Source organism: Myodes glareolus, chromosome 8 (genome assembly GCF_982192425.1).
Source record: "Myodes glareolus chromosome 8, mMyoGla1.1, whole genome shotgun sequence".
Lineage (NCBI taxonomy): Eukaryota > Metazoa > Chordata > Mammalia > Rodentia > Cricetidae > Myodes > Myodes glareolus.
In genome coordinates, this window is record NC_142033.1 from 99,214,313 (window position 1) to 99,240,260 (window position 25,948).

The 25,948-nt window shown below is 41.7% G+C and overlaps 1 long non-coding RNA gene across 2 annotated transcripts in view; it reads left to right on the plus strand.

Moving 5' to 3' along the window:
• The first annotated feature begins 3,723 nt into the window (after positions 1–3,723).
• LOC125395855 (uncharacterized) overlaps positions 3,724–25,948 on the plus strand; it is a 44,285-nt gene continuing 22,060 nt past the window's right edge. The window contains exons 1-3 of one of the 2 annotated variants that reach the window (XR_015738619.1): positions 3,724–5,757; positions 6,287–6,355; positions 10,401–10,481. This is a non-coding gene — a long non-coding RNA (uncharacterized LOC125395855). Of the gene's footprint in view, positions 6,356–10,400; positions 10,482–25,948 lie in introns of both variants that reach the window. The other variant, XR_007230674.3, reaches the window with a different exon arrangement.

Consider the following 25,948-nt stretch of genomic DNA (forward strand, 5'->3'; position numbering starts at 1 on the left):
AGACATCTCTCCAGCCCCAAGCTAAGTATAGTATTTTAAAAAGTAAACGAAATCAATTAAAAGGATTGATTCATGGTTAAGCCAGTAAATGATCAAGGTTCTGGAATAACCAGTCCATGATTTTAACCTATTTGTATTGGTCATTTGAACAAATGAATGGCATATAGCCAGTTATTGCTGGAGAAGTGACCTATTCAAACTTGCTATTCCATCACTCAGACTTAGGCATTAAATGTCACATTGTATTATATTGAAACTAATGAAGACTTTACAGATGGTCAGTACCCTGATTAACTAACCAAGGAGATTAAATCAGAAAACTGCCACTATGGATACACAGCCAGCTGCAGGGAGAGGCAGGACCAAGCCTCCTAACTTCCTATTCAGAGAGCCTCTTCCTGTGAGTGACAGATGGAGTTCAATTGAATTGACTCTTGCAGCAATGTCTAGAGTCCAGTAAGACAAGGACTTAACCCATTCCTGCCTCTGACTGTTGGAACCAGAGAAACTGAGAGTACCAGGGCCCATTTTACTTTCTGTTTTCAGAACTACTGTGTTAAGGAGAGTTCTCTGGTCGAGAACAATCTTTTCATGTCTTGAGTAGATATAGGGCTGCTGTTAGGTGCGTATATAACAGACCAAAGCAGGTGCTGGCTCAGGTTCTCACAGCTTTTCGCAGCGTCCAAGTACCTATTGCAGAGGCCTCTTCAATCCCTGAGCTTTCGCTTCCCTTCCCTCTGCTTCTCTTTCCTATATAACTCAGCCATTTTGGCTATGTGGTTCTCTCTTGGTTCCCAGGTGCCCTCTTTGATCCCTCTTTTTTCTCTTCCTGTCTTGACCTCTCCTCCTCTCCTGACCCAGTTCATCTGGATGCTTCCAGATGCTTCCGGCTGTGCTGTTCCTCATATCTACAATAAGCCTCCTCAACCATACCTTGGAGTAACTTCACCACCATCTTGGTTAAGATGACCCTGTGGTATAAACCAGCTAAAGTAACAATTCCAGAACTTCTCAGTCCTACCGAACCCTTGGCTTATCCTTACACTAAGGAAGCAACGGCAGGTCTCCAAAATGTTTTTGGATTAAGAAATTCCCAGGGTTGTAAAGATATACTCAGGTGAACAACAGACAAAAACCAAAGCAAAACCAACAAGAAAACTGACTTAGAGATGTGTGTCTAACCACTCACATATCTTTGCTAACTGCTTCATACCATGCTTCTAGAAAAGTTTTAGATAATGAACAACATATCTGCAAATAATTGCATGTTTAATAAAGTGTGTATAAATTCTTAAAGTTATAAAGTTATACACAACTTGACAGAAGCTGACTTAGAAATGTAGTCTTACTACTTATGTCTTTACTAACTGCTCAATACCAGCCTTCTAGAAAATTTAAACGAGGGACAATATACGTTTGGTAAATACTAAGGTAAATAATAAATAAGGTTTATAAATTTCTAAGGCCGACTCAGTTTAACAGTAATTCACTTGAAGATATATGTCTAGCTTCTTTGTCTTTGCCAACTTTACTAAGATTTAGCTGTTTGGATAAATTAAGTCATCTAAGAAACTGTGATGTTCTATAATGGCACACTATAAAAGGAATAGTAAAAATTATATTGAAACCCAGTTTGTAAGTTTATCTCTTTCAGCGTGAAGTCTGCAAGCAAGGCAAACTGTGTCTGTGTCTGCCTTCTCAGCAGAAAACCTAATAACTCTAGAAAAGTGAGGCTTGAGGCTTGATTTTTACATACGAAATGAACTAACAAGACAGCTGCAGCCTTATGGGAAGGTTTGCTTGCTGCTGTCAACATAAAGTCACAGTTAGCTGTCAATATCATCAGAGTTCGGAGAAGGAGAAATTAGAAGCAGGAAGTATAATCCAAATGGCCTATGTATCAATTAAAATGACAGGGACTTACCAATACCTCGATGGCTACCCTAGGCTTCTAGATGGTTTTGTTGGGGGCAGAGGTTGTAGGTCTTTGACTGTCACACAGGACAGCGTGACATCTTCAGCTGCTGCACGGGACAGCATAAGCCTTTGGCTGCCAGACTTTCCTGTGCAGGAGGAACCTGGGAAAACTGACCTGCTAGGGTGAGGCAGAGTAGGGCAGTCAGCTCAACTGTGGCCACAGTGTGGGCAGAGCGCTGATGGCAGATAAGACGTGGGGCAGTTTTCTCCAGCTTAATGTTACCCTAATTCAGGAGGAGTTGTCTTCTTTGGAGAACTTAGGGTTTCCACTAGGATCTGGCATTTCTATCTGTCATGGGAAACTTTTTCATTAAACACTTTAAATGGCATATTCAGCAGATCTCTGAAGAGTTTGAGGACCATTATCTAAACGTACACATGATTTTTAACAAACTTGACTTGTTTTTAGTTACTTGTTTTAGGCTTAACCTTGAAAACGTGCACAGAAGGCTAAATAAAACTTGTCATTGTAAGTGAACTACACTTGTATTTATCATGACTAACAAAGTTTTGAGAACATTAAAGAATTTGATCATTTATAAGGTGAGTGTGCATTAACGTGTGTGTCTTAATTATCTTTAGCAGTTTATAATGAGTTAGTAGTTTTTATAAGATTTTATAAGATTAAGATTTTACAGTTTTTCCCTATTGTATGAACTCTTTTTTAATCTTAGGAAAGATGGCTGCCAGCCACACGTTTTCTTCCATCCTAATGAGGTCATCAGCCAAGAGAGAAGTGAACTACATGGTTGTTATCTAAAAATATCTACTTTTCTTAGTATATCTATTTTTTAAATAAGAATTGAATCTAAGTTGCATATATAGTATATTCTAAACATGAGTTGATTCACATATAGAATGTTGAGCAAATTAAGACTTCCCATGGGGGCTGGAGAGATGGCTCAGTGGTTAAGAGCATTGCCTGCTCTTCCAAAGGTCCTGAGTTCAATTCCCAGCAACCACATGGTGGCTCCAACCATCTGTAATGAGGTCTGGTGCCCTCTTTAGGCATGCATGTAGACAGAATACTGTATACATAATAAATAAACAAATAAATATTAAAAAAGACTACCCATGTACAGATTTTTAAATTATAATCCTTTTATTATAAGTTTTAAGTTAAAATTTGACTCTAGCTGTCCTGGAACTCACTTTGTAGACAAATCTGGCCTCAAACTCACAGAGATCTGCCTGCCTCTACCTCGCAAGTGCTGAAATTAAAGGAGTGTGCCATCACACCCATTGTTACAGTTTTTAACCATACCCAATGATTTACAAATCGTGAGATATTTGTAGCATAGTTCTAAGAGATGTTTTGAGAACAGGGAAATTATAGAGATAAGATTTTTTTAAGAGTCAGAAGTAGAGAAACCTTAGAGGTGAGAGGCTTGGAAGTGGAGAGCAGGAAAGAACTGAAGTCTAAGAGGTTCTGTGGTCAGTTGTTTGCGCAGTGGCTGAAGTCAAGTGTGCCATCTTTGCCCATTGATTGGGCTGTACCAAGGCCAAGACGTCTATAGCCAGACAGTGAGGCTTAATGAACTCACTGAGTCCAAGGAGGAAAGGAGAAAGGGTTATAAAGCAAGCTCTGCTGGAGGGAGTTCCTGTGAGCTCCTAGAGAAACGTCCTGGAAAGCACAGACAGGCTGCAGGACTTCCAGGAGAGAGCTGAGAGGGAACAGGATAGGGAACTACAGGAACTTCTCCTGAGGGAAGAGAGGCCAGGAGAGATCAAGGAAGAGACAGAGCAGGCATTCTGAGGGGAGGGGAGGGGAAGGGAGGAGAGGGAAGGGAAGGAAAAGGGTCATAGTAAAGGCTCAGGGGAATATAAGGAAGCTACCTGACTTCCAGGATGGAGCTAAGAGACAGAAAAGGGGCAGGTTTACAGAGGCCCAAAAAGGTTTAAGCAGATCCTAGGGGGAGGAGAGGTAGAAGAGAAGAGGAGAAAACAGCTGAATATGTGGACCAGGAGAGGATTTGGGGAAAAGGGAAGGGGTTAGTGTATTGATAGAGAGGTATGCCATGTGGGGCCACATGAGGCCTGGAGGGCATAGTAGATTCCAGGAGCCAGAGAGCCACTTATGAAGTAGACAGGGAGAGGAACAGTTGGAGCGTATGGTGGGAGGAAGCAGCTGTGAAGCAGACTCTAGAATTTGGAGTCCAATTTGGTGGGTGGCAGAAGCCAGCAGGAACTAATGATCCTTATATACCTTAGAAGGGCCAAACAACAGCTTGGTTCAGAGTGACTGAGTTCTTGGAAGGAGGCTCCTACAGGCCAGTCCTATGGGTTTGGCACCAGGTGAATGAAAAAATGAGGATGTGACTGGCTCCAGGTATGGTGGAGGAGAAGGTTTATTGTAGATATGAGGGGAAGAATGGCCAGAGGTGTCTGGAAGAGTCCAGACTGAACCAGGCTGGCAGAATGAGCAGGACCCTGAGCAGAGGGTGGGGGTGGGGAAATGAGAGAGGAAGAAAAGAGAGAGGGAGCAAAGAAAACACCTGGGAACCAAAAGCACCGAGACACCAAGAGGACCAAGAGGACAGCTGGGTTATATTGGAGTCAGAGAAGCTGCGGGGAGGGAAGGGAATCTCAGGGACTGGAGAGTTTAGGGTAGGGGTGGAGTATACCAGCCCAGGTGACTCTATAACAGGGACTTGTGCATGGAAACTAAGGGAGACCTAGGCCAGCCACTGCTTTGGTATGTTAAGTAGGCATCTCAGCCATTTGTCCCAGTCTGCTGCATAACATTTCTGTTTTAAAATCTAATTCTAACATGGCATGGTGGTGCAGGCCTTGAATCCCAGCACTCTGGGGATAGAGGCAGGTGAATCTCCTGCTTGCATAGATAGCAACCTCTAGGTCAGCCAGAGTCACAGAGGGAGGCTCTGTCTGAAAACAAAAACAAGCCTCCTCCCCATGTAATTCTAAATCACAAATACTGTGCAAATTTAAAATGAAAAAAAAAAGTCTGTTAGAAATAAGACTAGGCTGCTATCTAAAAATGCTGTGCTACCTTAAGGAAGCTGCTTACCTTCCCCGGTTTGTTTCTTTCCTCAAGCTCCTTCAGTGTGCAAGTCCATGTGCAAGTCCCAGTACACATGAGTGACAAAGGCATCAGGAATGTCATGTCTGGCATCTAGGATGCATGCATGAAGGCACACCTACAAGTCATCAGCACCCACTGGGACAATTGTAATCGATTGCATCTGTCAGGAGAAAGGGCAGTGGGAGTGTGACCAGGAACCATGCCCAGTGAACTGAACATGATGAAAGCCACCAATCGGGGCAACTACAAGTGGTTGACTGCCAACTATACTCTTTAAATATATTATTTTTCTATTCTCTGTTTTAAAATAAAACCAAAGTATTGATGAAAAGAAAAAAAGGAAGGAAGGAAGGAGAAGAGAAAAAGGAAGGAAGGAAGAAAAGTTCAAAGAAAAATTCAAATCTCTCTCCTAGCCTTACTCTCTTCAGCTCTTCAGAGGACCAAAGTCCACAGCCTCAACTCACTGAAGAGCCCACGTCCTGACTGTGGTCTAGCAGCTTGCTAAATAGTCCCATGACTTAGGGGGTACAGGCTGACTTCCTTCCATCATTTTGTTGTTTCAACTTCAGCATGGTGGCTGTGTCTAAATGAACTGCTATTTCAGCCAGCAGTTACCAGCCTGCTTCCCTAGCATTGGCCTGTGCTTCCCTAGCATTGACCTGGCTCCGCAGGCCACAGCCTGATGGGAACTCTGTTCTGCAGGCCCTGCAGACAGTGCTCTGTCACAGATGCTAAAGGTAACTTTAACTAAATCTCGATTGTTCTAGCTATACATAAGACTCAAGATTCAAAGGTTGGGGTGAAAACCTGCTAGCTCAGAGAGGCTGGGTCACAGCTAGCTAGCCTTCTCTCCTTGCTTGCTTCTGTTAGTATTCAAACATCTGCACTGGCCTGACCTTGGGGTGTACATCTAAGAGCACCACCTGTGCACATTCCCTACATTCTCTTTTAAAGGCCTGCCCACCTTCCATCCCTCCTTTCTCTTACTGTCTATCTGTATGTCCGTCCATCCATGTGCCTCTCTCTCCCTTCCCCTCCTCTCTTCTCTTCTGTCCCCAGAGGCCACTACCCCCTCCCTTTTCCCCCCTTTCCCATTCACTTTCCTCTAATAAAGAACCCATCCATCTGAGCTCTGTCACATGGCGTCTTTCTCTCTCATGCCAGTTTTTTATAATTTGTAGCAACTTCTGCTTTGCCAAACCTGAAAAAAATTGTGCCACTCTAAATCCTGCCTTGCTGCTTCCTCTGTCTTTCTGTTTCTTCTAGATGCCTGCTGGGGATGGATCTATGATTACTTTCTGTCAACTAGTTGCTAACTCAGCCTCCTGATCCAAGGTTGGTTTTATTTAATTGACACAATGCAAACTTGGGCTTCAAAGTGTGATGGAATATTCCCAACATCACCTATCATAAGGTAACAAACCATCAGGCTTCTGGTAAAATATAAAATAATTGAAATGGGTTAACATAAGATGTAAGAGTCAGCTAGGAATAAGCCTGAGCCCTTGGCTAAAGAGTGCTGTAATTAATATAGTTTTTGTGCAATTATTTGGGTCTGGGTGGCCAGGAAACAAAAGTGCAATCTCTTTTATACCTTACTGTTACTTGCTTATCTAGTTAACCCTGTTGCTAGACAGAAGCCAATACTTCAACTAAATGACCACAACATTTAATCCCTGTTGTTATTTGCTTGTAACTGTAGTCACCCTATGCTTCCCACTGGGACCTAAATTGTTCATTTCATACAATGGTATTTAGTAGGCATCCAGCCTCTTTCAGACACTGACTAGTTGAGGCCCCTTAGCCCAGAATCTTCTTTTTCTCCCTTTAAAATTTTTCTTCTCATCATTGTGAGTTGAATTATGCATATTCTCCGGGAGCCACTTTTGCTTCTTTGCAAATGAGGTAAGACATCTGAGGAAATTATTCACATTTCTATTTTTCAAAATATCTTCTCACTTTTGTGTGGGTGTTATTCCCAAATAGATCAGTTTGACAGTAAATGCAAATAATGCTTGCCGTCATCGGCCTCACTTGCTTTAATTTTTACTGTCTCCAGTAGATGAAATAGTATTTTTTCAGTTGTCTCTTGCTATTTGTCCCTTTTAAATCTTACTCTTTAAAATATTTATTGAAAAATAATTTATAGTAAAATGAGAGAACCTGCCATCATGATTGGCGTAACACAGTTGCAGCGGGTGCCTCAGTCAGTGCTCTCAGTAGATGTTACAAAGCTTTTCACACCTTGAAACTGCTGCCCTATCAGTCCCTTCTCTAATACAAGCATACATTAATTTATTTCAGATATATTGCCTATTTTTTTTACCTGCCTGACTGTTGTAAGAGGAGCAGGCTGCATCCCACCAGGCTCCCGGCCGCCCGACTAGCTTACACAGAAAACTGTGTTCATTTAAACCCTGCCTGGTCCATTATCTCCAGCCCCTTATTGGCTAACTCTCACATATTAGTTTAACCCATCTCCATTAATGTGTATCGCCACTTGACTGTGGCTTACCAGCATGAGTCTAACCAGCGTCTGTCTTGGAGAAGAGAGCCATGGCATCTGTCACACTGCCTTTTTCTCTCAGAATTCTGTTCTGTCTACCATGCCCATCCAAGGGCTGCCCTATCAAAAGGCCAAGGCAGTTTTCTTTATTCAACCAATGAAAGCAACACATCGAAAGAAGACCCTCCTACACCACCTGACTTTATAATTGATTATTGTAAGAGTCTAAGTAGTTTTTTAATGCCAGGAGTCTGAGGTGACTTAGACACTGTGGTTCTTATAGAGACAACACAGCAGAAGGCCTGTTGGATGCAGACAGCATATTGAGAAACTGAATCTTGGGAAACTTGCCAGGATTGCATTTTGACCTTGAGTCAGTCATTGAAGCAACGATTTCACCAGTGTCAAGGTGACCTTGCAGCACAATGTGAGGAGTAAGGACAAAACAAGAGTTTTCAAAAACAAAATTTATTCAATTTTTTTAAAAAAGTGAAGTTTATGCCTCTTTTATTTTTTGAAAGGTAACTATTTTTTTTTCTGTAACATGAAGATATGACAGCAATGATAAACCTTCCTCATAGTGTCTTCACTTGGCAAGTAAAAATAGGTGGTTGCTATAATACCAGTTTTTCTGGACATTTGGGGATTATTGAGACCTCAAAGTCTAGAAATGAAACAAGTTACTTCCTCATATTTACTTATTTACAGCACCCTCTCATGACTTTCTTTCCTTCCCTAGTATCCAGACGGGATTTACTCTTTTCCAAATCAATGTAAAATTCAAGGTCTTGCCTGTACTGGTATGTTCTTCTAGCCCAGTTATCATGGATGTTTTCTTGTGATAATTACTCCAAGGATTTACAGGGAACAAACCCACAGACACATGTGAACATGAACATATGTAGTCAATAAAAATTTGTTCGGAGTATAGGTGTTGACAAATAGCACTAAGCATGGGGTTATGGGACAATATCCAGGTTACCTACTTGGTAACTTGGAGTGGTGCCCAGGGAGGGAGAGGCCCCTGCAGTTGGAGGTTGGCATAACTGAAGGTTTCTCGCCCTGCCTGGTCCCACAGTCACTTTTGAAGTAACCACTCAGAGGCTTATTATTAATTGCATACTATTTGGCTTATTAGCTTAGTTTTATTATTAATTATCTCTTATATCTTAAATCAACCCATTTCTATTAGTTTATATTTTACTACAAGGCTTGTGACTTGTTACTTCACATCTTGCTTCTCTGGCAGCTACTAACCTCTCCCTATATTTGGTTTGGCTTACCTGCCTAGCTATATTCTGCCCTGCCATAGGCCAAAGCAGTTTCTTTATTAACCAATGGTATTTAAACATATTCACAACATACAGAGGAGCATGCCACATCAGGTTGAGATACTTTCATGAAAAAAGTGATATTTGTGTTGAACTCTGAGTGATGACGAGGTATTGTTACTGAGATTGTGAGAAGAGCATTCCAGGTCCGGAGCACAGCCTTAATGCGGAATTCGACTTTCCAGAGATCTTGGATTGGAATTGGGAACAGAATTCAAATTTCTGTTTTGAACACATGCAGTTTAAGTTGATCATTGACATCCAAGGGGACATTTTGCATCTACATCTAGATGTGTCAGCATTGAAAAGCATCAGCCCATGAATGATATTTAAGTTAGATAATCAATGGTCCTTTAAAGCAATAGGACCAAGAGCTGTGTAACTGTGAATCTAACGTTCATACACTGAGGGATAGAGGAGGAATGATTGGCAAAAGAAACAGAGAAGGAGCCACTGGAGAAGGGAAGAAACCCAGAAGCATTCAAAGACGAATATTCCAAACATGAGGGGTCGACTATGCCCAAATGCAGTGTTAGTAGTTTTTTTTTAATACAAAAATTCTTTTCATTAATTTTGATGATGATTGCAGGAGAAGCAAAGGTGGGCCCTTACTTTATTTAGGCAATGCCTAATTTAAACTAAACTATGATCACACTTCATCGCTCAGATGGGCTCAGATCTCTGCTTTCTTCCTGAGCCTCAGGACTGAGAACCCTACTTTCTCTAGTTACTTTCCCATGTCGAAGATAACAGCCAGGTCAGCCCTTCTCCACAGGCCTGCCTTTGAACCGCCATTTGAATCTGAAAGCCTGTTTTGCTTTCTTGACTACAGAGAAAAGAAAACACATTTTGTGAGACTCAAGTCTACTCAAATCCCACTACAGATTCAAGCCAGTCTCCACTTACCTAATAAATGTAGATTAAAAGTTATTTGCATAAAATAGCTATGATTATAATCAGATTCCCCATCCCACTTCTTTTTGAGACCTTTGCTGGTTCTCAAGAATGTTCCATATGAAGAACACACTTAGAGAGGGCAGAAGGACATTTGTGAAGTAGACTCCTGTGATGTTTCCCACATTCCTTTGGAGTGAGTGATTCTTGGTGAAGATGGCTCGGGACAGTCAAAGCTGCCTGGAGAGTTTGGCCTTCTGGTCTTCTGTATTACATCCTTACTGTCATTTTCCCAGTTTTGTGTGCTACTTGGACAGAAGCGCAGATAAAGATAATTGGACTTGAGTTTGAGATAACTAAGTTCTGCCCTGGACTCCGGGCAAGCTAAAACTCTCAGAGGTTCTCAAGTAAATGGACTTGTTTGACACCTCAGCTTAGCTTTTTAAAGGGTAAAGTCATAACTCAGACAAATGTAATATGAATATATAATAAGGGTTTTATTTCTTGAGGAAACTCTAAGATTTAAAGACTTGTCCAAAGAATAATTGTGATTATATTTGTATGTACAATTTATCAGTTAGAGTAAAAAGTGAGCACTTTCCAAGATGACGATAAATTAACCCATGTGGTTATTTGCTCTCTTGAATAGAAATGATTTCCATCATTACTGGAGAAAACTATTCAAACCAGCCTCTACACGTGCAGAACTGGAAAGTCAACAGAAAATCAGGTACAGTATTGCACTGAGCAAAGATCCCACAATCTTTTCAGCCTGTTTTCAAATGTCAGGAGGTCTTTCTGACACTGCGCACCTCTGTGTGAGATCCTGAGTATCTTGTGTACACACATATGCTGAGCAGAGCAGTGTGTGTTGTCTCCGTGAAGCTTTACCCACCTTGTGGGGCACACCATTTTATTAACTTTATCTCACAGCGGTGACAACCATGCTTTGGAATGGTTTATTAACCAGATGATGGCCATAAAATTCCTAAGAGCCAAGGGTGGCATCAGACAGACTCATCTGACTCCAAAATCTTTGAGTCGCTACTTCGTACTCATTATTATTCGAGTCAAGAGGAATGGTGAAGATGAAATACCAAGGATTATGAATATATTACAAAATGTAAGGCATTTCCGCTGACTCAGTGGCAGCCTGCAATGCTGCCAGGCCAGGGTGGAAGAAGTACTCATCACAACAGATCAGCGCTGGGAAGGGGATGCCCGAGGTTTTACTCTGCTCACCCACCGAGTAGCTTTGCTTAACGCAGCCTGTCCTTCCCACCCCCTGGGTTTTACCTCTTTTCTTTAGTGGGTGGATGCCATAGATAGGCTTTCTTGGACCATTTTTTGTGACATCTGTGAAGAGTATCTACTCTGAAAACTTCTCACTTTGTTCTCTCGGCAAGAAGAGCAGAAATTAGAATGCCCGTCTTAGACCAGCTGCACCAAATCACTTAAGGGAGCAGGGAAATGCTTATTCCCCAAGAAAGCACTGTGCGACAGAGGTCTGCCTTGATGGTGATGCTGCAGTGCTGTGTAGTGGGGCGTCTGGAATGCTGGTTCCCTTCTTTGGGGTGACGCCTTACTTATCCCCCAGTCTCTTCACCTCGTGTCTCCCTCCTACTTTCGTTTTCTCCCCACAGTTGCCTTCCTAGCCTCTCTGGCCACCTGTCTCTTTCTCTCCTCTCTCCCCATCCTGTTATCCCTTTTCTTTCCATCCCTAATTTGGGCCTCCCTACCCCTTTTTAGGAGTAGTGCTAGGACCACGGCCTCATGAACAAGTTCTGTATCACCGGCCCCAGTGCTTGTCCCCACTGCTGCCCTTCCTGGTCTGCTCTCTCCTCTTCCTGCCCTACCACTTGCCCCACTCTCCTTCCTTCCCTTATGCCCTTTCTCATCTCTTATTTCCTTCCTTTTCAGTCCCATTCCCTCTTTCTCCAGGACCCTGATACAAGACATCTAATAACTGTGGAGACTGACTAACTTAGAGATGCTATGGAATTGAAATCTAGAAGGACTTGCTGCCATTTCTTCTTTCTAGGATAACTTCACCCTACCAATGGGTAGACAGAATTAGAAACCCTGACCTAAACCTAGGTACCCTGACTTCTGGTAGTGTCTTCTCAGACCTCACTGAGTTTCTCTGTGGCTGGAGGATCAATGACATGTTATGTTCCATCCTCATCTTTGCTCAGCAGCGTATTGCGAACTTAGAGAGACACTGGGATGAATCCTTGCTGAGTTGGTTCATAAGGAGTGAAGTGAGGTTTGTAGCACTGAAGCCGGTAAAGAGAATGTGAGTCACATAGAGGCCAGACCTCATTGTGAAATAGAGTGCCCTCCCCAACTAGTCAGAAATACATAGCAAGTAAAAAGTGTAAGAAAAACTATGGCCGTTTCCATAGAGAGCTACTGCTCAATGTCCCTAGGAAAGGAAAAAAAAAATAGCATCTCAAAAATAAGACTGGTAAGGAAAGCAGATAACAAGCCTGGTGAAGGCCGCCAGAGACCTACCAACAAGGCTTCCTTCCAGTTTCCCAGGGGAAAATTAAATGGAGCACCACATTTCCTTTACATGGTAGGCAAGCGAGGTATTTCCTGCCATCTCCATTCTTTCCCACTCCACTTTCCACTGGCTGTGTTGTTCCTGAGTGAGCAGAGATGGAAGCTCAGATGATGCTGTCTCAGCGCAAGGCAAGACGGAAGGGCTCCAGTAAAGAGGGGTAGGCTGGCCCCGGGAGCCCCACCAAGCAAGCTACCTGTGCTACTGGGCAAATTCTCCAGCTTTCCAGAGTCTGTTTAATTTCCTTTGTTCTGTCTGTACCTTTATGCCAGGTGCTAACTGGCATCCAGCCAGCTGCACTTTAGAGAGGGATAGTGTGCCCGCTGAGGTGGGAGCACTGAATAGGGTGAATAGCCTGCTTCCCCAGGCTACACTGAATTATTTAGAGACAGGAAGAGACTCTGGCTGTCAAAGGCTGGAAGCAATTGGCAGTGAGTACTATTCTGCTTCTTTCTGAGGTGATGAGAACAGTCTAGAAATAGTAGTTCAATTTTGCAACTGTATTAAAACCACTAACTTGTACATTTAATGGGCTGAATCTCATAATGTGTCAACCATATTTCAATAAAAGAAGCTTGAAAATGAAAAAGAAGATTGAATTTTGGAGAGATGCTCAGTATGGCCAGGACCAGTCACTTTCCCTCAGGTATCCTGTGTAGCTGCAAGAGGAAAGGATTACCTAATTTATTCTAGTCTAATAAACACTCGGGAGTCGGAAATTGAAATAGAGACCTGGAGAATGCAAAGAAAGTACGGCAATTGGCCGACCCTCTCTCCATGTTCTGTAGACCCTCTCACCCCAGAACTCCTCCCAGCTCTCCTCCTGCCCTTTCTAGCTGCCCTACAAAGTCCTCCAAGAACTTTATGGCTAATCCCAGTCAGCCAACAGCTTACACTATCCTAAATTGAAGATTGCTTTATTGGCACAGTGGAATGGCTGTCTGAACAATTCTCCTGCCACAGTCCTGCCTGCAGATTGTCAGTATTTAGATGTCTTACAGCGTTTCCATTTTTATAATGGGATAATGGTCCACTATTCCCCACAATTTACAAGTGCGTGTGCGCCTCTGTCCCGCGCTACCGTCTCGCCAGCAAGAACCACGCGGTACACATAGGATACTTCTGCAGTAAAGCTTTAATGCCCCTTGGGAGAGCGGGCATCAGCCAACATGGCGGAGACCCAGATAAGATGGAACCCAACCCTTATAAAGGAAACAGTCCTCGCTTCTGACGTGTCACTCTTGGATGGGTCCACTGCCCATTATCCCAGATGATGCCTCGGGAGTAGGCAGGGACGCAGCGGTAGAGAGTTACCAAGCACGTGCGCTGGGATTAAAGGCGTGTGCTACATCACCTTGAACTCACAGAGATCTGCTTGTCTCTGCCTCCCAGGCATTGGGACCAAAGGCGTATACTACCACGCCTTGAGGTCACAGAGGTCAATCTGCCTCTGCCGCCCAGGCATCAGGACTAAAGGCGTGTACCGCCACACCTTGGGGTCACCGAGGTCAATCTCTACCTTTGTTCCTAGAAGCAATGGAGAATGTGGTCCGGCCCTCCACACGCCTCCAGTGTTGACCATGAATGAATGCTTCATTTTTATTATTGGTGTCAAAAGGAACAATAAAGTTCTCTTTCCATTTTTCCACAAATTCTGTTTGCAAGTGTTATAGCTCCAGAGGGTTCGGTATCCTGACTTGTCAGGAAGTCGGGCTACACCTGGAAATGTCACAGCTCGGGAGGAAAAGGTAATGTGACCTGCTGGGAAGTCAGGCTGCACCTACAGCTGTGGGGGGAGGAGAAGACAGCCTGGCTTCAGGCTGTCCCTAAAACTGGGACCCAGCAGGGAATGGGCTCCCCCCAGATGTGGCAATCCTGAGCTTTATAGCTCAGCTTTGCTCCACCCCCCTAAGGGAGGATCCCTTTCGTCTTAGCTCAGTGCTGGCCCAAGGTGTTGCCTTTTCTGTTTCACTCTGCTAAGAGGGAACCGGGCGCAGTAATGTGCGCAGTAATGTAGCAATCTGCTCCGACTCTGGAAAGAAGTTTTTACTTCCTCACCACTCCCAAGGGAAACTAATTTCCCTTTCTCTGCTCTGCTCCCCTAAGGGAATGTCCCAGCTGAGCTTCTGCTCCACAGTGGAGAAAGAGGATCTTCACCCAGAAACTCGTTCAAGAGATTTATTTGGGAAGGAGGAATCCAGGAGAGTGGCTTCCTCTGCCAGGGTAGAGAAGGACAGCTGCCAACTGAAGAGGCAGAGGGCCCTAAACAGGGCTTCTTAGGGGTGGAGTTTTCCCAGGGAGAAGATTTTCAGGGAGGGAATAGGTCAGATTTCGATCCCCTTGGTCTTGGACAGGCTCAGATTGATTAGATTTTGTGCTCAGGGATTGGTTAGTTTTCCTGCTCAGGGATTGATTGGTTTCCTGATCACAGGCACATTTGACTTTGGTTTCAGAGGCAACGTGTGTTTCTTTCACTGTCCCTTTTTAGCCTTTTGGCTCTAGTTTTAGGGCCAGTGTGTGTTTCTTTCACTGGCTTTGGTTCTAGGGTCAAAGTGTGTTTTCTTGGCTCTGATTTTAGGGTCAGGATGTGTTTCTTTGGTTATGGTTTCAGGGCTACAGTGTGTTTCTTTACTGGGTCTAGTTTCGGGGCCAAGGTGGATTTCTTTGGCTGTCCTTTTGACCCTACACTTGTTTTCCATAAACCTCTTTCTGGAATTTGTATCCCACAGGCCTGGACTACTGCCCCACTGCTCGAACTGTGTCACTAGGTCTATAGTTTACCTATAAACCTATGTCTGTCTGTCTTTTTCTTTATTTCCGTTTTGATTTTTTTTCTTTTGAGATAGGGACTCTAGGTAGCCCTGGCTGGTCTGGAACTTGCTATGTAGACCACACTGGCCTTGAACTCATAGACATTCACCTGCCTCTGCCTCCTGAGTAGTGGAATTAAAGGCATGAGCTGCCATACCAGCGTCTAAGTTGTTTTGAACGCTGCCTAATCTCCACCCATTAAACAATCCTTAGACTTGTTTGTACTACTAGACTTACAACTCCCTTTTGTAATATGTTTATCTACCTGACTCCTGTGCCAGAATTTGAGGCCCCCTGAGGTCAGATACTGTGTCTTATTAATTTCTGGTTCCCTGTTGCCTCTGTCTGGCAGACAGAAGGTACAGAATGCATGTTAATTGGATTTGATTGAATTGTGGAGACTCTGAAGAACAGCACAATGTCTCTGCATCTGTGGAATTACTCCCCTTGGCACTAACTGCAAGAACTGGAATTACTGGGCCAGAGGGCACAAATGTTCCTCTGCACTTGCCCTATTGTTTTCTCAAAGGTGGCACAAATTTGTAGTGCCAGCTGAAATGACTGAGTGGGCCATATTCCTGTCACCTGGCCAGCTCGTCATTTAAAAACTGCTCGTTAAGCAGGTGTCAAATGAGATTTTAAGAGTAATTAGATTTGCATTTCTTTGATTACTGCTAGGGTGGGACATCTCAGGTGTCTGTTTCCTGTTTCTGTTTCTCCTCATGGAAACTTCATATCTCTCACTTTTTATCTACCAAAATGATGAGATAACTAGGATGTGACTAATATATTTTAATAAGCTCTGTTTAGTTTTAAAAGTATTTATTTATTGTGTATATGTGCACATTAATGCTCAAAGAGGTCAGAAATGGGTGTTGAATCCTCTAGAGCTGGAATAACAGGCAGTTGTGAGCTCCATGTAGGTGCTGGGAGATAAACCTGAGTTCTCTGCAAAAGCAGCCAATGGTTTAACCGCTGTCTTTTTAACCTGCTCCCTTTACATCTTATTTGCTGTCTGATAGTCTGTTATTTTGGTATACCTATTTTTTTATTTTTAAAAAATATGTTTACTTTTAAACAATTTTTAAATTTAAATATATTTGATCATATTCTTCCCCTCCCCAGGTATGTCCAGATCCTTCCTCCACCCTACCCAACCAACATTAAGTTCTTTTTCATAAAACAAACCCCAAACCCAAAACAACAACAAACCCCAAAAACGTAGAAAACAAATTAGAACAACGCACACACACACAAATCATTAAAGCTGTAAACAAATAAAAGTGCACACGTACACACCACACACACATACACCACACACACCACACACACATACACAACACACACATACACAACACACATACACAACACACACAACACACATACACAACACACACAACATAAACACACATACACAACACACATACACAACACACACCACACACAATACACACATACACAGCACACACATACACAACACACACATACACAACACACATACACAACACACATAAACAACACACACAACACACATACACAACACACACACAACACACACACACACAACACACACATACACAACACACATACACAACACACACAACACACATACACAACACACACAACATAAACACACATACACAACACACATACACAACACACACCACACACAATACACACATACACAGCACACACATACACAACACACACATACACAACACACATACACAACACACATAAACAACACACACAACACACATACACAACACACACACAACACACACACACACACACTGTGGAGTCCATTATTTGCTGACCACCTACTCCTGAACATGAGATTTGCCCTGGTGTGGTTGATATAGTGTCATTCCACTGGAGAAAACTGATTTTCCCTCTCCCAGAAGGTACAAATGACAGTTCTGTTGTTAACCTTTACCCTAGTAGATAAAGGTTAAATTAATAGGCTAGGTTTACATTCATTCATTCTTTTATTCATTATTCCTTTTTAAAATATAAAATAAAATATAATAAGGTAAAACAAAAGTTATCACATTGAAATTGGACAAACTAACAGAAAAAAAAACGCCCAAAGAGAAGGCACAGGAGTCCGAGACCCACTTGTTTGCACACTCGGGAATCCCACAAAGACAGGAGACCGGAAGCCGTAATAGAAGTGCCAAGCACCTGCTGAAGATCTGTGCAGGCCCTGTGCGGGCTTCTTCAGTCTCTGGGAGTTCATATGAGCTTTGCTTACATAGATTTAGAAGGTTCTATCTATCTATCTATCTATCTATCTATCTATCTATCTATCTATCTATCTATCTATCTATCTATTTTTGGTGTCCACTGTCCTCTCTGGCTCTTAAATTCATTCCACCTCCTCTTTCTTGGGGTTCCCTGAGCTCTGGGGAGAGGGATTTGATGGAGACATCCCATTTAGGGCTGAGTGCTTCAAGGTCTCACTCTCTGCATGCTGTCTAACTGTGAGTATCCATATTTGTTCCTGTCTGCTGCAGGAAGAACGAAAATGAGGACATGACCACTCCTGGGTAAGGTCAGGAAGAAGGCTTTGTTGAGGTGGAGAATACCTGGCGGCATCTGGAAGAGTCTAGACTGAACATGCAAGCAGAATAAACCAGGCCGTGAAAGGAAAGAGAGGAGGGGAGATTGGAGAGGAAGAGAGAGGAGTCAAGAGGTCAAGAGAGTACATAGTCAAGATGGCTGAGTTTACACAGGATAGAGAAGCTAAGGGAAGGGAAGGGAAGGGAAGCTCAGGGGCTGCAGAGATTTAGGGGAGGGGGCAGGATGAGAACCGTTGAGGACTCAGGACTCTGGTAATCAGAAACCTGGCAGGCCAAGGTCCATTTTGATGTGGTAATAGATACTTCAGTTAGCCATTTGTCCTGGGTTTCTTTGAGCTATAACACAGGAGGAAGCTTCTTTGATGGTTGAGCAAGGTACTGATCTATGAGCATAGCAGAATATCATTAATTATTAGGAGCCATTTTATCACTACATTTTGTCTTTTCTCTCTCTCTCTCTCTCTCTCTCTCTCTCTCTCTCTCTCTCTCTCTCCCTCTCCTTTTCTTTAGGTCCCTCAGCTATCTAGTCTCAGGTTCTTGGTCACCCAAGCAGTCTCTTGTGGGATGAGCCTTAAGTTGGCTCAGTTATTGGTTGGTTACTCCTATAAGCTTTCTACCATCATTGCCCTAGCATGGTTTGCAGGTAGCACACCATTATAGATAAAGGGTTTGGGGCTGGCTTGGTGTTTGTTTCTCTTTTGATAGGATGCAGTGTACCTTCCTATAACAAAGGCCCTGTAACATAGGGATGAAGACTCTATGTAGGGACTAGCTCAACATCCCCATGTGCAGTGAGTTGTGGAGGTGCTGTCCTCCGCAATGGGGCCTTGCTGTGAGTTTGTGGAGAGCAGCTACAACAGTCTGGGTTTTTGGGGGAGGATTCCCGTAGTGCCTCTTTCGCCAACAAGGCAATTAAACACAACCCAATTCCATACGAGAAGCTTCATTTGGTGACAAGATTCTGTCTCCCCCATTACGTGGCAACTTCATTCAGATCACCTTCATATATGAGTATGTATTAGGAGGTTTCTACTATTTTTAGGTTTCCATGTTTTCCCTCAAGTGCCCTTTAATTTTAGCGGTCTCTCCGCATACTCCCTCTCACTATCCTCCTGTAACCTTACTTCCCTACTCAATCCTCCCATCCCGGATGCCCCCCATCTATCCATAAATATCTGTTTCCCTTTTCTAATGAGACCCATCTATCTGTCCTCTCTAGTCCCTTACTCTATACCCACCCTCTATGTTTATATGGATTGTAGCTAACATTGTAACAGCTAACATCCATAGATAAGTGAATACATACCATCTTTATCTCTCTGGGTCTGGGATACCTCACTCAGGATGAATTTTTTTCTAATTCATTTCATTTGCCTGAAAATTTCATGATGTCATTTTTCACAGCTGAGTAATAATTATATGCAAATATACCATTGTGTAAATAGACCACATTTTTTTTATCCAGTCACCTGTTGACAGACATTTAAGTTGTTTTCAATTTCTGACTATTATAAATAGCGCAGCAATAACCACGGCTGAGCAAATGTTGCTGTAGAAGGAAGAAGTGTCCTTGGAGCACGTGCCCAAGAGTGGTTGATCTGGGTCATGAGGTAGACCGATTCCCATATTTCTGAGGAACCACTCTGCGGATTTCCGCAGTGGCTGTGCAAGTTTACACTCCCACCAGCAATGGAGGAGTGTTCCTCTTACTCCACAGCCTTGCCAGCATGAGCTGTCACTTGTTTTGTTGATCTTAGTCATTCTGACAGATGTAAGATAAAATCTCAAAGTAGTTTTGATTTGCATTTCTCCGATGACTAAAGATGCTGAACATTTCTTTAAATGTTTCTCAGCCATTTGAGTTTCCTCTGTTGAGAATTCTGTTTAGATCTGTATACCATTTTTAATCGGGTTATTGATTTTATTGATATCTAGTTTCTTTAATATCATTGGGATGTTAGTCTTCTATCAGATGTGTAGTTGGTAAAAAATCATTTTTTCTTTCTGCAGGCTGCCAATTGGTCCCAATGATGGTGCCTTTGCAGAAGCTTTTCAGTTTCACGAGGTCCCATTTATTTATTGCTGATCTTAGTTCCTCTGCTAATGGAGTTCTGTTCAGAGTCTTTTCCTGTGCCAAAGCATTTAAGGTTGTTCCCCACTTTTTCTTCTATCAGCTTTAGTACCGCTACCTTTATGTTGAAGTCCTTGATCCATTTGGAGTTGAGTTTTGTGCAGGGTGAAAAGTATGGTTCTATATGTATTCTTTTTCATGCATCTATCCAGTTTGATCAGCACAATTTGTTTAAGATGCTGTCTTTTTTTCCCCGTATGTATTTCTGGCTTGTTTGTTAAAAATCAAGCATCCATAGTTGTGTGGATTTATGTCTGGGTCTTTAATTTGATTCCACTAATCAATGTGTGTGCTTTTATTACTATATACCATGCTGTTTTTATTACTATAGCTTTGTAGAACAGCTTGAAATTGGGGGCAATGATACCTTCAGCAGTTCTTTGATTTTTTAAGAATTATTTTAGCTACCGATTTTTGTAAGTTAATTTTGTATTCAGCTACTTTACTGAATGTATTTATCAGATGTAGGAGTTTCCTGGTGGAGTTTTTAGGATTACTTATGTATACTGTTATATCATCTACAAATAAAGACACTTTGACTTCTTCATTTCCAATTTATATTCCCTTGATCCCCTTCAGTTGTCTTATTGCTCTAGCTAAAATTTCAAGTACTATATTGGATAGGCATGGAGAGAGTGGATAATCTTATATTGTTCCTGATTTTAGTAGAATTGCTTTGAGTTTTCTTCCATTTAAATGGTATGGGCTTGCTGTAAACTGCCCACATGTTATTATATTGAAGTCACCTGTATCCCTCATCTTTCTAAGGCTTTATCATGGAGTGTTGGATTGTTTTAAAGGCCTTCTCTGAATCTAATGAGATGACCATGTGTTTTGGTCTTTCATTTTGTTGTAGATTATATTTATCAATTTTTGTATGTTGAACTATCCCTGCATCTCGGGGATGAAGGCTATTTGATCACAGTGGATGATTTTTTTGATGTGTTCTTGGGTTTGGGTTGCAAGTGTTTTGCTGAATATTTTTGTATCTATGTTTATAAGGGAAATTGGTCTTTAATTTTATTTCTTTCTGGAGTCTTTTTGTGGTTTGGGTATTGGAGTAGCTGTGGCCTTATAAAATGAACTGGGCATTATTTCTTCTGTTTTCTATTTTGTGGAATAACTTGAGGAGTTTTGGCATTAACTCTTCTTTGAAAGTCTAGTAGAATTCTTCACTAAAAGTGTCTGGCCCTTGGCTCTTTTTGGTTGGGAGACTTTTAATGACTGGTTCCATTTCCTTAGGGGTCACAGGCCTATTTAAATTGTTTAACTAATCTTAATTTCACCTTGATAAGTGGTATGCACTGAAAAATTATTCATTTCTTTTAGAATTCCATGTTTGGTGGAGTGTAGGTTTTAAAAGTATGTCCTTATTATTCTTTGGGTTTTCCTCATTAGGTTTCCCTTTTCATTTCTAATTGTGTTAATTCGGATCTTCTCGTTCCACCTTTTAGTCAGTTTGAATAAGGATTTGTCACTCTTATTGATTTTCTCAAAGAACCAACTATCTGTTCCATTGTTTTGTTTTTTTTTTTGTATTATTTTTGTTGTTTCTATTTTATTGATTTCATCCCTGAGTTAGATTATTTCTTGCTGACTACTCTTGGGTATGATTTCTTCTTTTTGTTTTAGAGCTTTCAGGTCTTCTGTTAGGTCACTAGTATGAGATCTCTCCAATAGTTTTATGGAGTCACTTAGTGCTATGAACTTGCCTCTTGGAACCACCTTCATTGTATTCTGTATTGTGTATTCATTTTCATACAGTTCTAAAAAGCCTTAGATTCTTTTCTTAATTTCTTAATTTCTGTCTTGATCCAGTAGAGAGTTATTCAGTGTCCATGAGTTTGTAAGCTTTCTGTTATTTCTGTTATTGTTGATATCCAGCTTTAGACTGTGGTAGTCTGATAGGATGCAGGATGATAAGTCAGTACATGCAGTAGGGATAAATCCTGGTGCCACTGCCAGTGGCCCCTCAGTCTGCCCCAGCCATGTAACTGTCAACCACATTCAGAGGGACTAGTTTGATCCTATGTTTGTTCCTTCCTAGTCTGGCTGGAGTTGGTGAGCTCCCATTAGCTCAGGCAAACTGTTTCAGTGGGCGAACCCATCATGGTCTTGACCTCCTTGCCTATATTCTCATTCCTTCCACTCTGCTTTTTTGTTTGTTTCTTTCTTTATTAAAAATTTCCACCTCTTCCCATCCTCCCATTTCCCTCCCTTTTTCCACTCTTCAACTGGACTTTGGGAGCTCAGTCCAGTGCTCTGATATGGGTCTCTGCCTCTGCCTCCATCAGTTACTAGATGAAGGCTCTATGGTGATATTTAAGATATTCATCAGTCTGATTACAGGGCAAGTCAAGATCGGCCCTCCTCTCCTCTATTGCCCAGGGTCCTAGATGGGGTCATCCTATTAGATTCCTGGAAATTTCTCTAGAGCCAGGTTTCTGCTAACCCTATAATGGCTCTCTCAATCAAGATATCTCTCTTCTTGCTCTCATCTCTGTCCTTCCTCCATCTCAACCATCCCATTCCCTGAAGTTCTCCTCTATCTTCCCCCTCTATCCTCCTCTTCTCCTCCTACTTTTCCCTATCCCCTACCCCCATGCTCCCAGCCCTGCCAGCCAATTTTGTCCATTTCCAATTTCCAGGAGTTCACCTTATTACTTAGCTCCTCTAGGATCATGAACTATAGGCTCAATGTCCTTTGTTTATAGCTAGTATCTACTTATGAGTGAGTACAAACCATATTCATCTTTTTGGGTCTGGGTTACCTCACTCAGGATAGTGTTTTCTAATTTCATCCATTTGTATGCAAGACTCGAGATGTCATCTTTGTTTGTTTGTTTGTTTTTTGTTTTTGTTTTTACCGCTGAGTAGTACTCTAATGTGTAAATGTGCCACATTTTCTTTACTCATTCTTCGGTTGAGGGGCATCTAGGTTGTTTCCAGGTTCTGGCTATTACAAATAATGCTGCTGTAGACATAGTTGAACAAATGATTTTGTAGTATGATTGAGCATCTTTTGGGTATATGCCCAAGAGTGATATTGCTGGATCCTGAGGTAGATTGATTCCCAATTTTCTGAGAAACCATCATACTGATTTCCAAAGTGGTTGTACAAGTTTGCATTCCCACCAGCAATAGATGAGTGTTCCCCTTACTCCACATTCTCTCCAGCATAAGCTATCACTGAAGTTTTTGATCGTCGCCATTCTGATATCTCAGAGTTGTTTTGACTTGCATTTCCCTGATAGCTAAGTATGTTGAACATTTCCTTAAGTATCTTTTGACCATTTGAGATTCTTCTGTTTAGAATTCTCTGTTTAGTTCAGTATCCCATTTTTTAATTGTGTTATTTAGAATTTTAGTGTCTAATTTTTGAGTTCTTTATATATTTTGGAGATCAGTCCTTTTTCTGATGTGGGCTTGGTTCACATCTTTTCCTATTCAGTAGGCTGCCTTTTTGACTTATTGACTGTGTCCTTTGCTTTACAGAAGCTTCTCAGTTCCAGGAGGTCTCATTTATTTATTGTTGCTGTCAGTGTCTGTGCTACTGGGGTTATATTTAGGAAGTGGTCTCCTGTGTTCATGTATTGCAGACTACTCTCCACTTTCTCTTTTATCAGGTTCAGTGTGGTCAGATTTATATTGAGGTCTTTAATCCATTTGGACTTGAGTTTTGTGCATGGTGATAGATATGGATCCAATTCCATTCTTCTACATGTTGACATCCGGTTATGCCAGCACCATTTGCTGAAGATACTTTCTTTTTTCCATTGTATAATTTTAGCTTCTTTGTCAAAAATCAGGTGTTCATAGGTGTGTGGATTAGTATCTGGGTCTTAGACTCGATTCCATTGGTCATCCTGTTTTTATGCCAATACCAAGCTGTTTTCATTACTGTAGCTCTGTAATAGAGCTTGATGTCAGGGATGGTGATGCCTCCGGAAGTTCCTTTATTGTACAGGATTGTTTTGGTTATCCTGGTTTTTTTTTTTCCATAGGAAGTTGATTATTATTCTTTCAAGGTCTGTGAAGAGTTGTGTTGGGATTTTGATGGGGATTGCATTGAATTTATAGATTGCTTTTGGTAGAATTGCTATTTTTACTATGTTGATCCTACCTATCTAAGAGCATGGGAGATCTTTCCATTTTCTGGTATGTTCTTCAGTTTCTTTCTTCAAAAACTTAAAGTTCTTGTCAAATAGGTCTTTCACATCTTTGGTTAGTGTTACCCCAAGATATTTATGTTATTTGTGGCTATTGTGAAAGGTGCTGTTTCTCTGATTTCCATCTCAGCTTCTTTATAATTTGTGTATAAGAGGGCTACTGTATTTTGGAGTTGATCTTGTATCCTGTCACATCACTGAAGGTATTTATCGGCTGTAGGAGTTCTCTGTAGAGTTCTTGGGGCCACTTATATACACTATCATATCATCTGCAAATAACAAAAGTTTGACTTCTTTCTTTCCAATTTGAATCCCCTAGATCTCCTTTTGTTGTCTTATTGCTATTGCTAAAACTTGAAGAACTATGTTGAAGAGATATAGAGAGAGTTGTCAGCCTTGTCTTATTCCTGATTTTAGTGGAATTGCTTTGAGTTTCTCTTCATTTAATTTGATGTTAGCTGCCGGCTTGTTGTATATTGCTTTTTATTGTATTTAGATATATTCCTTGTATCCCTGATCTCTCCAAGACCTTTATCATGAAGGGGTTTTGGATTTTATCAAATGCTTTTTTCAGCATCTAGTGAAGTGATAGTATGTTTTTTCTTTCAGTTTATTTATATAATGGATTATATTGATAGATTTTCTTATGTTGAACTGGCCCTGCATCTCTGGGATGAAGCTGACTTGATCATGGTGGATGATTTTTTTAAATGTATTCTTGGATTTGGTTTGAAAGTTTTATTGAGTATTTTTGCATCTATGTTCATGAGTGAGATTGGTCTGTAATTCTGTTTCTTGGTTGAGTCTTTGTGTGGTTTTGGTATCAGGGTAACTGTAGCCTCATAAAAAAGAGTTTGGCAATGTCTGTTCTGTTTCTATTATGTGGAGCACTTTGACAAGTATAGGTATTAGCTCCTCTTGGAAGTTCTGGTAGAATTCTGCACTAAAGCTATCTGGCCTTGGGTTTTTTTGAGGTGGGCATTGATGACAGCTTCTATCTCCTCACGGCTTACAGTTCTATTTAAATTGCTCACCTGTTCTTGATTTAATTTTGGTATATGTAAAAAAAAATTTGGTAATAAAAAAATTGTCCATTTATTTTACATTTTCCAATTTTGTGGAGCACAGGTTTTTATAGTATGACCTAATGATTCTCTGAATTTCCTCAGTGTCTGTTGTTATGTCCCCCTTTTCATTTCTGATTTTATTAATTTGGATATTCTCTCTCTGCCTTTTGATTAGTTTGGCTAAGGGTTTGTCTATCTTGTTGATTTTCTCAAAGAGCCAGCTCTTTGTTTTATTGATTCTTTGTTTCTTTTCTGTGTTTCTATTTTGTTGATTTCAATCCTCTGTCTGATTATTTCCAGTCTTCTACTCCTCCTGGGTGAGTCTGCTCCTTTTTGTTCTAGAGCTTTCAGATGTGCTGTTAAGTCTCTAATGTGAGCTTTCTTTGTTTTCTTTATGTGGGCACTTAGTGCTATGCACTGCTTTCATAGTGTCCCCTAGGTTTGGATATGTTGTGCCTTCATTCTCCTTGCTGGCTGGCTAGAAAAGCTAAGGGAGTTGGGGAAGGAGCTCGGGGTTTTTTCCCACTGGGAATGTCCTAGAGAGTGGGGCATCCCACCGTGTGACTGTTCACTCACCTCTTTAGTTCTCTCAGTATTGGAGCAAGCTGTGTTTCAGAGTCCCACTGAGGTTTCAGGAGGATAGGTGGGTTTCCATAATATTTTTATTGATTATTTGGGAATTTCACCACATGCACACTGATCACCCCCACTTCCCCAGTCTTCCATGTCTGGCCTCTACCCTTGTGCCCACCCCCCCCCCCCAGAAAAGAAGCAGAAAATACAAACAAACAAAAAGCCCCATGAATCCCACTTGTATTGTGCATGTACTCACTGGAGCATGCTCAAACAGTAGCCAGCCTCTTACACAGAACTG